Here is a 15,335-nt window from a genome sequence, read left to right as displayed (position 1 = left end):
GGCTGACTGACTGCCATCTGGTACCGGTCGTTATGTAAAGCTCGTTCGCCACAGCCTCGAATAAGATCCAAAACTGGCTTGTTCAATCCCAAAGCTTTGAGCATGAACTGAATTATTACGATGATGTTACATATATATATATATATATATATATATATATATATGAATACATCACAGAGCTGTAACAGTGATGAGACAGTTGAAAGTGGAGGTAAAGACCCGTAATCTCTATCAGACAGGATCAATGTACAGAACACTGTACATATTTATCATCATCCAAACATCAGCAAAAACATTTACTGCAAAATCAAATCGCATGGTTTTCATAATTCTGCACAAATACAACAGTCGCACAAACATTACAATAAACACCACGCATGTATTTTAACAACAAACTGATGAGTTCATCTTACAATATTTATTCTCTTGTATCATAAACAGTTTGAGTGTTTTGTTTCTTTATACTTCAAGCAGCATCATAACAAGGAAACACAAACTACAGCTTCCTTCACAAATTGACATAAATATCAGGATTCCCTCAGGATAATAGAGGACACTGCCCGCTCAAACTCAAAATCCATTGTTTCTATTGAGGACCACTGTTATGCAAGGACAATCTGATACTCTAACTTCTTACTATTGTGAAATTTCTTTTTAAAAAACTGTTCATTTCACTCTTAAATGGGATCCCAGACCAATCAATTTAGCCAGCAGGGATTAGGCCTTAGGTCTTTTGAGTGTCTTGGCGAGTCGATCCATATGGTGTTGTCTCAGTATTCAGGTCAATACATACTGTACATTCAGACGGTCCAACACACACACAAAGACGTTCCTGCTGAGAAAGTTGTGCTAAGATGAGGCACAGTCTGAGATGTCACATCATACAGTATGTGTATGTAAATGTCACATTTATTTCTTCCTATTTACAGTCGTCTCCGTGTCATTTTCAGCACTGTTGTTGATATTTTTCATCAGGGTTCTGCGAACCTTCAGTAGTGATTCTGTGTCATGTGCACTGTAAAACCGTCAGTGACTCTTCGTAAATTAAATCTGTTTTCAGAAAGAAATGTTACTCTGTGTCTTGACTTGTGATTTGTGTGTCAAATGGTGAGTCTGTTACTGCTGTTGTGTTCGTGCAGAGCTGATACTTTCCAGCAAAGCGTGAGACAAACAGCAAGGTTGAATTTTTTCTTTTTTGATTTCAAGACATAACGTGAAATCGAAAATAGCATCCAAAAAAGTCAAATTGATTTAAAAAAGAAAAGACGAATAAATAAGTAAAAATATCAGACTCTAGCCACCAGCTCTTGCTTTCAGCCTTGATTTTTTTCGACGGTAAAGTGCGGCTGCATGACTAACAGGTTCACTGAGGCCAAAGCCAGCAAGTCACTCACCGCCTGTGCCTCAACGGTGCTCTAAATTGATTCTAAATCTGTACAACAACTCCATCAGGGTCTTCAATAAATAAACAAGAGCAACATGAACTCTGCAGCCTTGCAGTTTTATCACCGGCTCTTCGTGGCACTCAATCCCTCGGATGTTTTTTATGAGATACACATCAAACCACATCAATCAGTTCATCTTTCTGTCCCCGAGCACTTCGCCCAAGAAAAGCAAGCAATACCTACTGCAGAGTAAAACACATCTGCTCTACAATGTAGAATTAACTCCATAGCATGATATTCTGTGGCTCTCTTAGAGCTGAAGCAATTAATCCATTCATTCAATGAATAGAAATAACAACTTCATCGTTTATGTATTTTTCCATATTCTGCTAATCTGCTTTATTTAATTGTAAACAAAATACCTCTCTTGACTCATGACTAGTTTGCAAACTACTTCATTTTACTGTACGGTTGTTCATTGGACAGAACAGGCTTTTCTTTCTTTTTGTGTCAAGTGTCTGAAAGTGTCAAAAAATGCAAATAAATGAATATTGAGGCCAAAAATAAAGATGCGCTCAAAACAATGCCTTCCCTGTTACACTTTGCAGGGTTTGTAGAAACTGGTGTTACTGTGACATCACTCTTTTTAACTGAGACTCATGAATGAATTAATCAATTAGTAAATTGACTAGTTCCAACTAAACAGCCAATTAGAGGATATTTTCATTAAAGACTGTATAATTCATCAATTACTCAAAACAACAATAACCATGTTGATGTATAGTGGAAGAAATAGCAGCCCAAATGCGAGAGTGAAAAGCCAGAACTATAACTTCATATTAGGAAACCTACATTAAGTGTAAGTGTAACATTTTCCCCACAGTAAAATGCTGTTCATCTGCTGCCAAATGTGTTCAGATCACTATTCTCCCAGCTTTAACACCATCTCACAGGAACACTTTACAACTTTACAGAACACTCCACGAACAGGTCAGTGAGCATTCAAGATCTGTGTGTGTCGGGGGGGGGGGGGGGGGGGAGGAATAACAGCTGCAACTGTAGTCCCTTCTCTTCTGGCTCAGTTTCCCCCGGGATCCCAGCAGTGGACGCTGACTGCTGTCTGACCACCACCTCCTCCTCCTCCTCCTCCCTCCCCTCCTCCTCCTCTCTGGTCCCAGCTAGTCAGCTGTCGCTCTCTCGCAGCCTCAGAACACTCCCACCCCAAATCTGGAGCACGCAATGCCTGAGTGCAGCACAGTTACAAGTCACTGTGCAGAGCCCAGATTCAAACCAGGACTGAACACAAAGACCTGGTCATGTTAACCAATCAGCAGTCAACTGTGACTTATTGCCTGAACAAATTGATGGAACGTGTGATGATCACATAAAAAGGGGATCATCTTTAGTTGGGGGCGGTGAATACGGAATGCAGTGTATGCATTTATGTCGGGGCATGTGTGCTGTTGCGTCCCCTTTGGATCCCACAGTCGGCTAATTTCCTGCTAAGCGCTCATCTTTCAATAAGCCGTCAGCTGTGCAGCCACACAGCTCTATAGCTTGGCCCTCAGGAATGCGCTCACGTTTCACTTTTTATAATCGTCAGCAACTAACAGTCCAGAATCGTCCCCCAGCGCGGCTTTCTGCAAGGAGTTCCCACAGGAAACATGAGACCTCTTCACACACACACACACACACACACATATTCACACTCTCACATGCTAAAGCCAGCAAAGGTATAGGTCATTTGTAGTAGCACGTAAACACCCTCACTTTTGGAAATGAGAGACTACGTTTTAAAGCCACAAAGCAGAGACAGATTTGGCAGAGAGATAAACGCAAGAGTTAAATCCAGGGCAAATTATTTGGGATTTAACATCTGGCCTCTTTGCGTGTAAAATGCGTGTCGTAAAAGATAAATCTCACACTCTCTTGTTCGACTAATGCATGCAAAGTGGAACTTCACAGACATGAAACTTCATTGGTAATGAGGTGAAAGGTGGACGGCTTTACACCAGAAATGCATTAATGACGCTTCAAAGAAGGTTCATCGCATGAACATATGCTCCTTTTGCATGTGCAGTTTAACATGTTCAATGTGTACACCGGTAAAATGAATGTAAGATATGAGGGAGTATATGAACAAGATGTATTTAAATTTGTAAATTAATCAGGATTTGCAAAAACATTAAAAAAAAACAGATAGCAGCAGCTGTTTGTGCAGATGTTGATTTTGATATCCTCTCGCATAAGTACGCATATGAACTTGTTGATGCGTTAATGACACACATAACTGAGATCCACGCTAGTGTCAACACTGATATCAAGAGTTAGGCTACATACCACACAAGTATTGTGCACATTTACACTGTTAGTCTACTCTATAGAAGTGAAACATATCGTCATTAGAACAGGTTTCAAGATGGATCCCAGCCGAGCTGAATGTTTCAAACAGCAGCAATTGTTTTTTTGGTCAGACTGCAACGTGAAGCTCCCTGCAGACCACCCTCCTCTGAAGCTATGACTGATGTATTTAGGTGCTCCGACAGGTGAACCTAATACACAGGAATGTTTCCACGCTTTGATCTCCTTCCTGTCTGCCAGTCTTCTGTGAATCTGAGGAATTTAACGTGCATTTGCTCAAATGCAGTCTGACGTTGCTCTAACTCTACCACAGACTGGCAGAAGTGCTGTTGTTTCAGGGCTGTCGGCTGTCTGACTCCTGCTGTGTCCCGACCATGTAATCTTCTTGGGGGGTGAAGTCAGAAACGTTGATGGTTTGCAGTTGGGGTTCATTCTAGAGCTGAAACAGTTGCAAAATGAATTGTTTAGTGGATAAACAGTAAAATAATTGGTAAAATGTTGATCTAATCATAATGACAACCACTGATTGCTGCTTGTCAAATGTGAGGATTTCTTGCTTTTCTCTGTTTCATTGTCTGTTTGCACTGGTGGTCAGACAAAGCAGGCAATACAAAGATTTTATATAAGAAATTTTGACATGCACTTTTCACACTTTCTATTTTGACTACTACTACATTTTATTAATCAAAAAAACACTGACATATTAATACAAATTAAAAGAATCATTAGTTTCAGCCATTACGTAATGCTGGTTGAAGGTGAAGTAGTGTCCCCATTAAAGCTAATTTCAGGTGGTAGGTTAATAGTAAAAATACAGAATCAGCTTCTACAGTCTAATTTGTTCCACTTTAATAATCACCAGAAAGACCTGGACAACTCCAACATGAGCCGTTATATATTACAGCCCGGGCTGCCCCCTCTTAGTCGACTAGTCTGTCATTTTTTTCCTGCGTCGACTACGATGTCTGTCGTTTTTTATGCTCTTTTCATGCTGAATGACTTATTTCCAAGAACTGTATGAGCCCACCTCTGCTAAACATACGATTTAAAGTGGGGATTTCTTGTGATTCTTTGCGGAGAGTTTTTCAGATCTGTCGATTTAATAAACTAATTAATTAGTTTACGAAAACATATAGTCTAGGTCGACTAAGGATTTCTTTAGCCAAGGACAGCCCCAATTACAGTACATCTAGTCTGACTTACCAGATGTAGACTGTAGGTAGAAGCAGGCCATTGCTCGCCCATTTCTGCCGCCATTCTCCTCCCCTCCCACTATCTATTTTGCAATGGCACAATCGCTACATCCTGTGCTTAGCGCCACCCAAGACGTTTGAGCATTCAGAGACCCTTTTTTGAACGATCACTCTGCCAGGCTAAACTGTTAGCATCATTCAGCTGTCCATCCATCCATTATTCGTAACCGCCTATCCTTAGAGGGTCATGCTCCCAGCTGACAGCAGCGACAGAGACAATCATTCACATTTACACCTACGGGCAATTCAGTCGACAGTCAACCTAATCTGCATGTCTTTGGATTGATGGAGGAACCTGGAGAAAACCAACGCCGACAAGAGGAGAACGTGCAAACTCCACACAGAAGAGAACGTGCAAACTGTGAGGCAACAGTGCTATCGACTGTTGCAATCATCTACACAGCAATGGTATAGTTGTTGTTCCCACATTTTGAACTATGTAGATTGGTGCAGTTTAAAGAATAATAATGATTCTCAAGCAAAAAAAATGTTTATTAAATGTGCATGTTGGTATTACATAAAACATCAAAACCTATTTAGAAGTTAGAACTTCATCATGATCAATGATGGATCTTGGAGTAAAAAAAAAAAATCAAACCAATAATTACAAGCGTCTTTGCAGAGATATAATTCTAGAGTTAAAATGATTAACTATAACTTCTCAAATGTAAGGATTTGATTTGTAAATTGAATATATGTAGGTCTTTGTCTGTTGACTGGACTAAATGACTAATCTATTATGCTTGTAAGACAAAAACACAGCTACCATCTAAAATGAATATTAGCTGCAGTGACAACGCAGGAAAAGACGGCGACTAATTTGTTTCTGTTCATTCCATTTCTGTCGGCACAAGCAGCATGACGCCTGCTGCCTCCCACAGCGATAACATCACAACACATCGTTAAGTGACGGTTCCATTCGCTGTCTGCGATCATTTAGGAGATCATCTCATCGCAGCAGCTTCAGCTCAGAGTGCCTGCAGAGCCGCAGCATGGGGCTTTGTTTCCCCTCTCCATCAGCGTCAGATCGTTCGTCATCATTAAACAGGAGCTGGTTTCCTGCTACCCAATGGCAGAAGACTCTGCCGCCACTGACATGACCAACACTCCAATTAGAGGTGACACCTGATAATGGCTCAGCAACCCCGTTTCAACTTCGCCACCCTCTCAACAAGAAAAGCATCAATTTTCATGAAGCTCCACAAATCCCCTCCAATTCTCTTAAACCTTTCAAACGGTAAATAATTGAGCCTTGTACTCAGCCGGTCTTATCTCTGCAGGGTGTTGCTCTCATGAAGTGGCTGTTTGCACTCACACCGTCTTAAAAACCAATGGACGGACTACACACACACACACACACACACACGCCATCCTCCACCCCTTGCTCTATTCATTTCTTCCTTCATTCCTTCACGCACACATCACCCCAGGGGGCCTGCCTCTTCCTCACTTTCATTAAATCATAAACTGCGGGCCAATGGGGGCCCTTCGTCATCATTAATCCAGATTAAACACAAATCTCCAGTTCTGACTCACACACACAGATAGTTAAACGCTGCATCGTGTTACTCAACATAAGTCATTAACTGACATTTACATCCGACATTGGGACATCTTTTTTTAAATATGAGGGTTTTCAGAATTTGTTCTTTAACCATTTTCTCACAAACGTATTTCCTTATTTATTTGTTGTTTATGTAGCAAAGGACAATACATATATCGTACCAAATAGCTCATTTACATCTGAAGGCCCTGGGCAGAGGCCAAAAGAGCTGCGCAGGTTACAGAGATTAAAGACCGGTTGAATCAAAGCGTTACACTTACTAAAAAGCAGACTTATAAAGACACCAATCGAAAAACTGATCCATCTGACATTTGACCAAACCCAGCTAACCCGTCTGTCCCTGCCGTCTCCACACATTTTCCTCCACGCATGGCTCAATGCCAAGAGACTTTCTTTTTTAAATGAGAAATGTATACAGTGGGAGGGATGGCTGTAGTTGACTGCTAAATTTAATGTATTTCCAGGCTGAAGCAGAGTGCTGCAAGGTCTCTTGGAGTTTGCTTTTCACAGGAAACTCGCATGTGATAACGGACAGATAGACGAACCGATAGATCGATGGGCCTCATGACCGTGTGTGGCCCAACAAAACTGTTCATTCACATAACTGCAAGAAATATACCATCTATGGATAAATCTAAACCCAGAACTCTACGTGATATACAGCAGCAGGGTGCGGCAGACAATTATTAATTTGAAAAAGGTCATGGTAGGATTTATTGTCCTTGCACAGTACTCCAAGGGTCAGCACTTTTTCAGCATAATTCAATGAGGGCACTAACATAGCTTTACAGGCGCAGTGGAGATGTACATCATACATGTTTTCTTCTTCTTCTTAGAGTCTTTCATTTTGTAGTATCTTATTTCTCATAAGAATTTAAAGTGGTGGTGACTCTTAGTATTGTGTGTGACAAGACCATGAATGTCTGATGTGGCAAGTATTGCAGAAAAATAAGAATGCAAATAAACAATGTGCAAGACTGTAGTGATATTTTACTTCCCTAAGACCGATAAACAATATCACCTTCTACTGCACACCAGGGCCCCGTTCCTCATACGTGGCTAACCGAGTTAGCCGGATCATTTTCAGGTTAAGATTACATAAGTCAGGCTTTTCGGTTCCACGAAGCAAGTTTGGCAAAATCACCATAGCAACACATCCACAAGCTTGAACCTGCTCTAGCGCAGGCTAACTGAAGGTAGCTGGATAAGCTTGACAGTCCTCCCGGAAAAAAAATGGCAGCGCCCTTCCTCAGAGATCCCATTGATGAAGGAGCGATATTAGTTAGAGTCGCGTTTTATAGGGAGAGAGTTCTTCGACATCGCCAAGATCCATTATCACATCATGACTTCCTATACGAGCGCTATAGATTCTACCGACAAGGAATCATTTATTTACAAGACCTTCTCGAGCCATACATTGCGAACACCACACGCCGCAGCCGAGCATCGACTGTCTCACAGACTGGATGCACAGCCTTGCGCTTTTTTGCGAGTGTTACATTTTTGTACAGTGTCGGCGATGCGGAGAACATCGGGAAAGCCGCTGCATGCCGTGCTGTTTGTAAAGTTTATTTGGCGCTGAAGAAACTTATGGATGTGTTCATTGCATTCCCTGGCCATAGCCGAGTGAATTCAATCAAAGAGGGCTTTTATGGAATTGCAGGTAATTGAGTTATTCAATATTTCACCATTTAATGAAAATGCATTCCTATCACTATTCATTACAGAGCTTATCATTATGCAGAGTTTCTCCAACATCATTGGCGCAGTGGACTGCACGCAGATCCCCATCAAATCGCCCTCTGGCGCAAACAAGGCAGATTTTGTCAACCGAAAAGGCTTTCACAGCATTAATGTGCAGGTACTTATGGCAGTTTTCCTTAAATTACAATGGTATAAAAACAATCAAATGTCTGACAATAGGGGTCATGGACCTTGCAATTGCCTGCTGTAAGCTACCCATGTACTGTACAATACCCATGACTTGACCACAATTCATCATTGATTATCTGTGACTCCACCTGCCTCATAACACATGTTGAGGCCAAGTGGCCGGGCTCCGTCCACGACTCCAGAATATTCCGAAAGTCTACACTGTGCCACAGCTTCGAGCAAGGTATAGCAAATCTCATGTCATTCAGAAATTGCTTATTTTATGTAGAGGTGATCCAACATTGTACATATTATATAGGTCACGACGATGGACTCCTAATTGGAGGCAGGGGTTATGCCTGCAAGCCCTACCTCATGACCCTATGCAGAGCCAGCACCAGGCCCTCAAGCCCGTTTCAACGGGGCTCTTGCTCGAACGAGAGCCCGGATTGAAATGACCTTCGGCCAACTGAAGGCCAGATTCACATGTCTGCGGGTGGCACCAGACAGGGCATGTGACATCGCTGTAGCATGTGCAGTGCTCCACAATGTGGCTACAATCGGGAAGGAGAGGATCCCAGTCGTCATGGACCATCCTGAGGATGACCTGGAGCCAGTCCACTTGGATGAGCAGACCGGACCGGCTGCAAGGGACAGAATTGCCCACCATCATTTTAGTTAGGTGTTGAGATTACTTTGGGTAATGCTGGACTCATTTATTTTGAGGCTATTGGTCAGCCTGTAAATGAAGGTGCACAAGAAATAAGAATTTCAGTTCAGTTACAATTCATGCCAAAGCTCACAAATACTTTAGGCAAAGCTTTCCATGGTTACACTTACATCCAGCTGCCGATCGAGCAAAGCAATCTCCTTGTGGAGCTTCCTCATTTTTAGCTGGCGGTATCCAATCTCTGTACGCAAGTACCGCTTGTACAGCGTCTTCACATCTTGGTCACCCTGAACAAAAGACAAGAAAACCATTCATAACTTTGTTCAGTGTGGTGGTCGGATGCCAACTAAACTCAGACCTCCCCTCACAATGTGAGGGTATTAAATGAGAACTCACCTCCCCATCCCCAGTTCCAGCTGAGTGAGTGAGGAGTGAGTTGGATATAAGAGTATTAGTTTCCACAACTTGCTTTTACCACATCCCTGTTACCCAGGACTGTGTGGCCCACAAAATCCAAAGTCTTTCTCATCATGCATGCTGGAACGTTGGTTCTGCATCACTGACTCTCCTCTGAGAGAGGGTTGAGGAAAAGATGAAGATAGGGGCAAGAGGACGGATTGATGGACTCCTTGGAGATCCAAAGGTGCCTGTGTGAACGCATCGCTTATTATATACAAATACAACTACAGAAGCCAAGACACCCTGTTAAAGCAAAATCAACCTTTTAGGTTCTAGGACAGAGACGGTTAGATATTTGTTCACGATAAAACTCACCTTCATTGTGACTCAACAGAAATTCTGACCCTTTGAATCAGGTTCATTCATTCACTCCGCCCTCTAGGGCCAAATGTGGGGTTAATTATTCATAAAGGCAAAGTTTTGAAGTTCAAACTCTTACCTGGCTAAATAATAAATGGGTGGCTCAATTGTATAAAGGACCCTCAGACAAAATATTCTACTCTTTTTTGGGTTGTTTCTTTTCATTATTCACCTCTCCTTCTTAAGCCCTTCAGCTGACCCACCTACAATATACACACCCCCCACTCCATTTCATGAATCATCCATCTTTTACTTTCTCCTCTTCCAATTCATCTTCTTTTTCTTTATCTCCACCCCCTTCAATTTCCTCCTGTAGTCCTCCTTTCTGTTTCTCCCCCACTATCTCCTCTGTTCTTCGTGACAGACCATTGTGCTTGGAAACACAGCCGCCTCGAGTCAAAACAACACACACAAAATGTCTCGGCTGCAGTCTGATGAACCCTGACAGTCGCAGCTGAAATGTCACCGGTAGAGTCGGCTGCTAACTTTCTGCACATCTATTCCTCCACATCGACGAGTGAGCATTGCCGTGTCAAGTTGTGGGTCTATTACATCCAAGTATTTGCATGCAAATGGCGATGTACCAAATTAGAACCTCTCAGTGGAATCTGCAAAGTTTGATAAAAAATGTCTTTGCTTAAAGAGGTTAACGCTCAAGCATCTTTGTCTGCAAATGACGATGAAAAGACATTAATGAAATAAAAATAGAAAGTTCTTCATGTTGTCTGTCAGGGGAGCTGCTGTAAGTAAGCCATAAGTTCATGAATGTGCTGATAATGGATAACATTTTTGGCTCGGGGGCTTTGTATGGTGCCGTTACACCATGTCACAGGTTTGAATCCAACTAAAACCTGTGTTTCTTATGTCGATCTCCATCTTGATGTTTCCTACAAAGCCTTCAACGCCATCTTTAAACATTTAGGAGAACAAGGGCGAACACATGCAGAGTAATGTTGATTTTACAGTGAAAAAAATGCATTTGATGACGACACAATGATAGAAAACAGTCAATACCAGGGACAGTGCAAGGATTTTAGAAATACGTTTAAAAATGTTTTTGTACCCTATGGCCTCTGTAAATTCTGAATTCAGATTGGCTGAAAGGTGTGGATTCACTTTTAGTAACCAGAAAGTATAACCTGACACCTATGACGTCTGTGTCTATGTGTCTGTTCCAGCATCAAACCGTAACACTGAGGTTTAGCTGAAGAACTTGTAGCTATAGAGTTATGTGTGCAATCAGTGAAGAACTCACAAATCTTATTTCAAACGTGTTAAATATTTGCTTGAGTTTACACAACTTAAATAGAGAACTTTTCGAAACAGCTACAAGTGAAGCTGAGGCTGGAGAACCACACAAAGATAAAACACAAATAAATGTGGAGAAGTCTCGGGGAAGGGAAAAGAGTCAGAGACAGAGTTAGTTAACAAGCTTAATCACATGGAAATCTATTGAGCCTTAGAATAGTGCACCCATAGCACTCTAACTCAGCGTGAGTGTGTGAGTGTTAAAGAATGGCTTCATTGCACTGTACATCCTCATCGCACTCAGAGGAAACAGGCACTGTAACTGTGTGTGCAGGTGGCCTGGGTTTGGAACACGTATTGCTAACACAACCCTCGTGTTGCATCAGGTCAGAAAGTGAGAAATAGTTTGTAAGAATGAACTTTAGGCTCTGTCTTTCTCCAAATTACTCTTTTTTTTACTACAGCCTGCTGCAGCTTTTAGCGATGAGTGTAAGGTGAAAGGGGAGTGGGAGGGAAAGGAGGGAAGCATCTCTGCAATTTATTTTGGTCTGACGTGGAAGAGGAGAGTGATGGGATGAGATGAGACATCCAGCACAGCCCCTGAGGAGGAGCAGCAGCACTGGGGAAGCCTGATAAGAAGTGGAGGGCAGAGTGTGTGAGTGAGTGTGTGTGTGTGTGTGTGTGTGTGTGTGTGTGTGTGTGTGTGTGTGTGTGTGTGTGTGTGTGTGTGTGTGTGTGTGTGTGTGTGTGTGTGTGTGTGTGTGTGTGTGTGTGTGTGTGTGTGTGTGCGTGTGTGTATGTGAGTGAGTGTTTGTGTGAGTGTCACTGTATAAAACCTCACCCTGCTGTAAATTACATGCACACTAATTAAATGAATGAGACTAAATCAAGCTTTTAACATTTGAGTGCACACATTCTTTTTTACATACACTTATGCATGTGTGCAAAATGTAGGACATCTGTTTATGCATGCATGTGTGTGTGTATGTGTGTGTGTGTGTGCACAGTGTAGGGTAATGAATGACCCTCAGTTTACCTCAACTTCTCTGAGCTCTGTGATTAACTACCCCAGATATATTCCAAATTAAAGATGTGGTTTTCCACTTCAACCCTCATGGAGAAGCTCGGCACACACTGCACTGCACAGAGCGGGTGCAGCTGTTAAAGGGCACATTGTGTGGTGATGCTGAGAGTAAAGTAAAAGAAGGATACAGCTGGTGAAGACCCCCCAACAGGCCCATGCACCGTCATAAAACTGTGCTCCTGCAACTCTAACACACTGTTAAACATTTGAATAGATATGCTTTATATGTTTGTGGAGGTTTGGGCTGTAATTATGCCTTCTGGTAACTCAGCAGCAATTGTATTTTTATCGAACTGCCCAGAGGAGCTGCATCGTTACAGGAGATTCCCGGGCATGCTGTTTATTAACCGCAGACTTACACTGTCAAACTATTTTTTTCTGGAGTGAAATACTGGACTTAATATAAACGTCTCTGCCTGAGATAAGCATTATAAAGTCACGCTAGTCTTATAAATCCCAAACAGCTCTGATTTATAGTATCCGGATTTGGAGTTTTGGTGGTTATAAATCCTGGAAAAGTCTAATATTCTGGATGTCCAAGTTGGCTGGTGAAGCTAACTGTCGGCTATTTATGAACTACTCTGTCAGAAAGTCAATCTCAGTGAACAAATAATTAAACACACAAACTGTTACAAAAGCTGCAGCTCTGGTGATTGTATATGGTAATTGGCTTCAGACCAACCTGTAATGTGAGACTCGTGTGTGTTCATTCAAAGTAATATGTCCTGTCAAAGTAAATAGCCATGCAGCTCAATGGAGGATGTGAAAAGCTTCATCGAAATGCTTAAAGTATTCATGTATCTTACGTATTTTTCATTTGTGTGCGTGCTTAGATATGATATATCATCAAACGGCATCTGAATAACCAACCACCAACACCCTCATATCACCAGATTTCAGCACTTAAATACAAATGACTGAATTGTTTCCCATATTGTTAATTGTTTAAATCAAATCAAGTTTATTCATATGGACTAAAATTCCAAATTTTGTCTCAGTGAGACCATTTATGTCACGTTAATGTCCACCATGTCTTTTCTTCAGCTTCCTCTATTCTGCTCTTTGTCCGTCCCTTCACTCCCAAAGTTCAGCACAGCAGCGGCTATCAAACATTTATCGGCTGACTTTTACTATTTCCTCAGAGCAACGAAATACTTTTCTCTCGGCACATGAATATGTAAGGAGACTCTGTCAATGCTTGAGAGATATGAAGGCAGACTAGGGCACGGCTACACTGCTGGTTGTGGAGCCTTACATCACATCATCTCCTGGTGCACACTACTGGAACACCAACCCATTAGGTTACAATCTCTGCTGGCTTTTTTTTCTGTGTCTTGGTGAAGTAGCAATGACCACTCGATGTCTTTTTCTTTCACATCTGTGCTCTGGCTCCCATACAGCTGACGAGGTTTTTGACAAGGTTTTGTGTTATAGAATCTGACAAGACATACTTTAGTTTAAGATAAAGACATCACAACAATTATATCACTTTTAAAGCTAATGTAGCCTCATTTTAACCTAAATGCCTAAAAGCATTTAGATCTCTTGCACAGCAGTACAGTAAGCATTTAGTCAGACGAGTCTGCAGCATGCTAGCAGCTCAGAGAGGCAGTGTAGCAGGGTTTTGAGATAAATGCTAACGTAAGTATGCTAACATACTTGGATAAAATATGCGGATGTTTAGCAGGTTTAATGCGTAACATGTTCACTATCCTAGTTTAGCATGTGCTAACGTTTGCTCATTAGCACTGACCACAAAGTACAGCTGAGGCTGATAAGAATGTCATTGTAGTTACGCAGTATATTATGGCCATAAAGTATTGGACAAATCAAAAGTTCTGAAAAGGGTTTAGGTTCACCAAAGTTATCCCACTTGATCGAGGGGAACGTGAATTTCATTCAAAACCTCGCATTTCAATCTCAGGGCGGCGCTAGTGGAAGAGTCAGGGGGTCACCAAAGTCATTAGGATTCATCATGTGTGAATCATGAGCCTCTATACTAAATTGGGCGCCAATTGTTGTTCCAAAGAAATATTGATTAAACTTGAGTCCTTTGCTGACATCCAGACAGTGATGTAACTACAGTAGCAAAGAGTCATGCGATCAATATTCAATACAATGGAGCTTTTCAAACCAACCAACTAATTAGTGAATCCATCATCTACAAGCTCGAGAGAGTCAAATGAGCTTCATTGAGCCGCAGAGGCACACAAACTGCAAAGACACAGAAATCACATTAAACCACAAACGGACAAATTAAGGTCAGTTACAAACATTCGCCAATGAGAGCTGCACAGCGACATCATAGTGCTTTACTGCTGTGTGACTTGCTCAAAGGCACAACAGTAGTATCCCCTATGGGAGAGCATTACTCATTCATACACTCTCCCAGTTTTTGCCAGTTGGTATATACATCTGCGTCACAAGCCCACTTTTCTAACCTGTAGGCTTATGTTGCCCTATTTGCACGAGAAAATGAGTCGGGACATTTGTGTTCTTGCTTGCAGCTGAATAAAGAGCTGAAATCAAACACGGGGAATGTAAAGGAATGTGTGTGTGTGTGTGTGTGTGTGTGTGTGTGTGTGTGTGTGTGTGTGTGTGTGTGTGTGTGTGTGTGTGTGTGTGTGTGTGTGTGTGTGTGTGTGTGTGTGTGTGTGTGTGTGTGTGTGTGTGTGTGTGACTGTTATACCTTTGGCGATCCCTTCACCTTTCATCTAGCCCCATCATCAGGTCAGCGTTTGAATCTTTCCAGTACTTTGTTTCTTTTATACACCGTGGGTGTATAAAAGGAGCCGGATAAAGAGCTTGAGGCGACGCCCGTTTATTCCTAAATGGCTGAGTGGTGCATGAAGCATAAATAGTTCGTTTTTCCGATTATAATTTTCAGATGAAATAGCAACATCAGGCGACCGTGAAACACATTTATTATTTGATAAAAACACCTCACAGGGCACTTTATGCCCGTGGCTGCATGTCCTCATAAGGCTACATGACCATGTGTGTTCACTGCAAACCCATGTATGTATGTATGTGTGTGCGTGTGTGTATGTGTGCGTGTGTGTATGTGTGTGTGTGTGTG

This window comes from Melanostigma gelatinosum (genome assembly GCF_949748355.1).
Source record: "Melanostigma gelatinosum genome assembly, chromosome: 3".
Lineage (NCBI taxonomy): Eukaryota > Metazoa > Chordata > Actinopteri > Perciformes > Zoarcidae > Melanostigma > Melanostigma gelatinosum.
Note: the sequence above shows the minus strand (reverse complement) of the source record.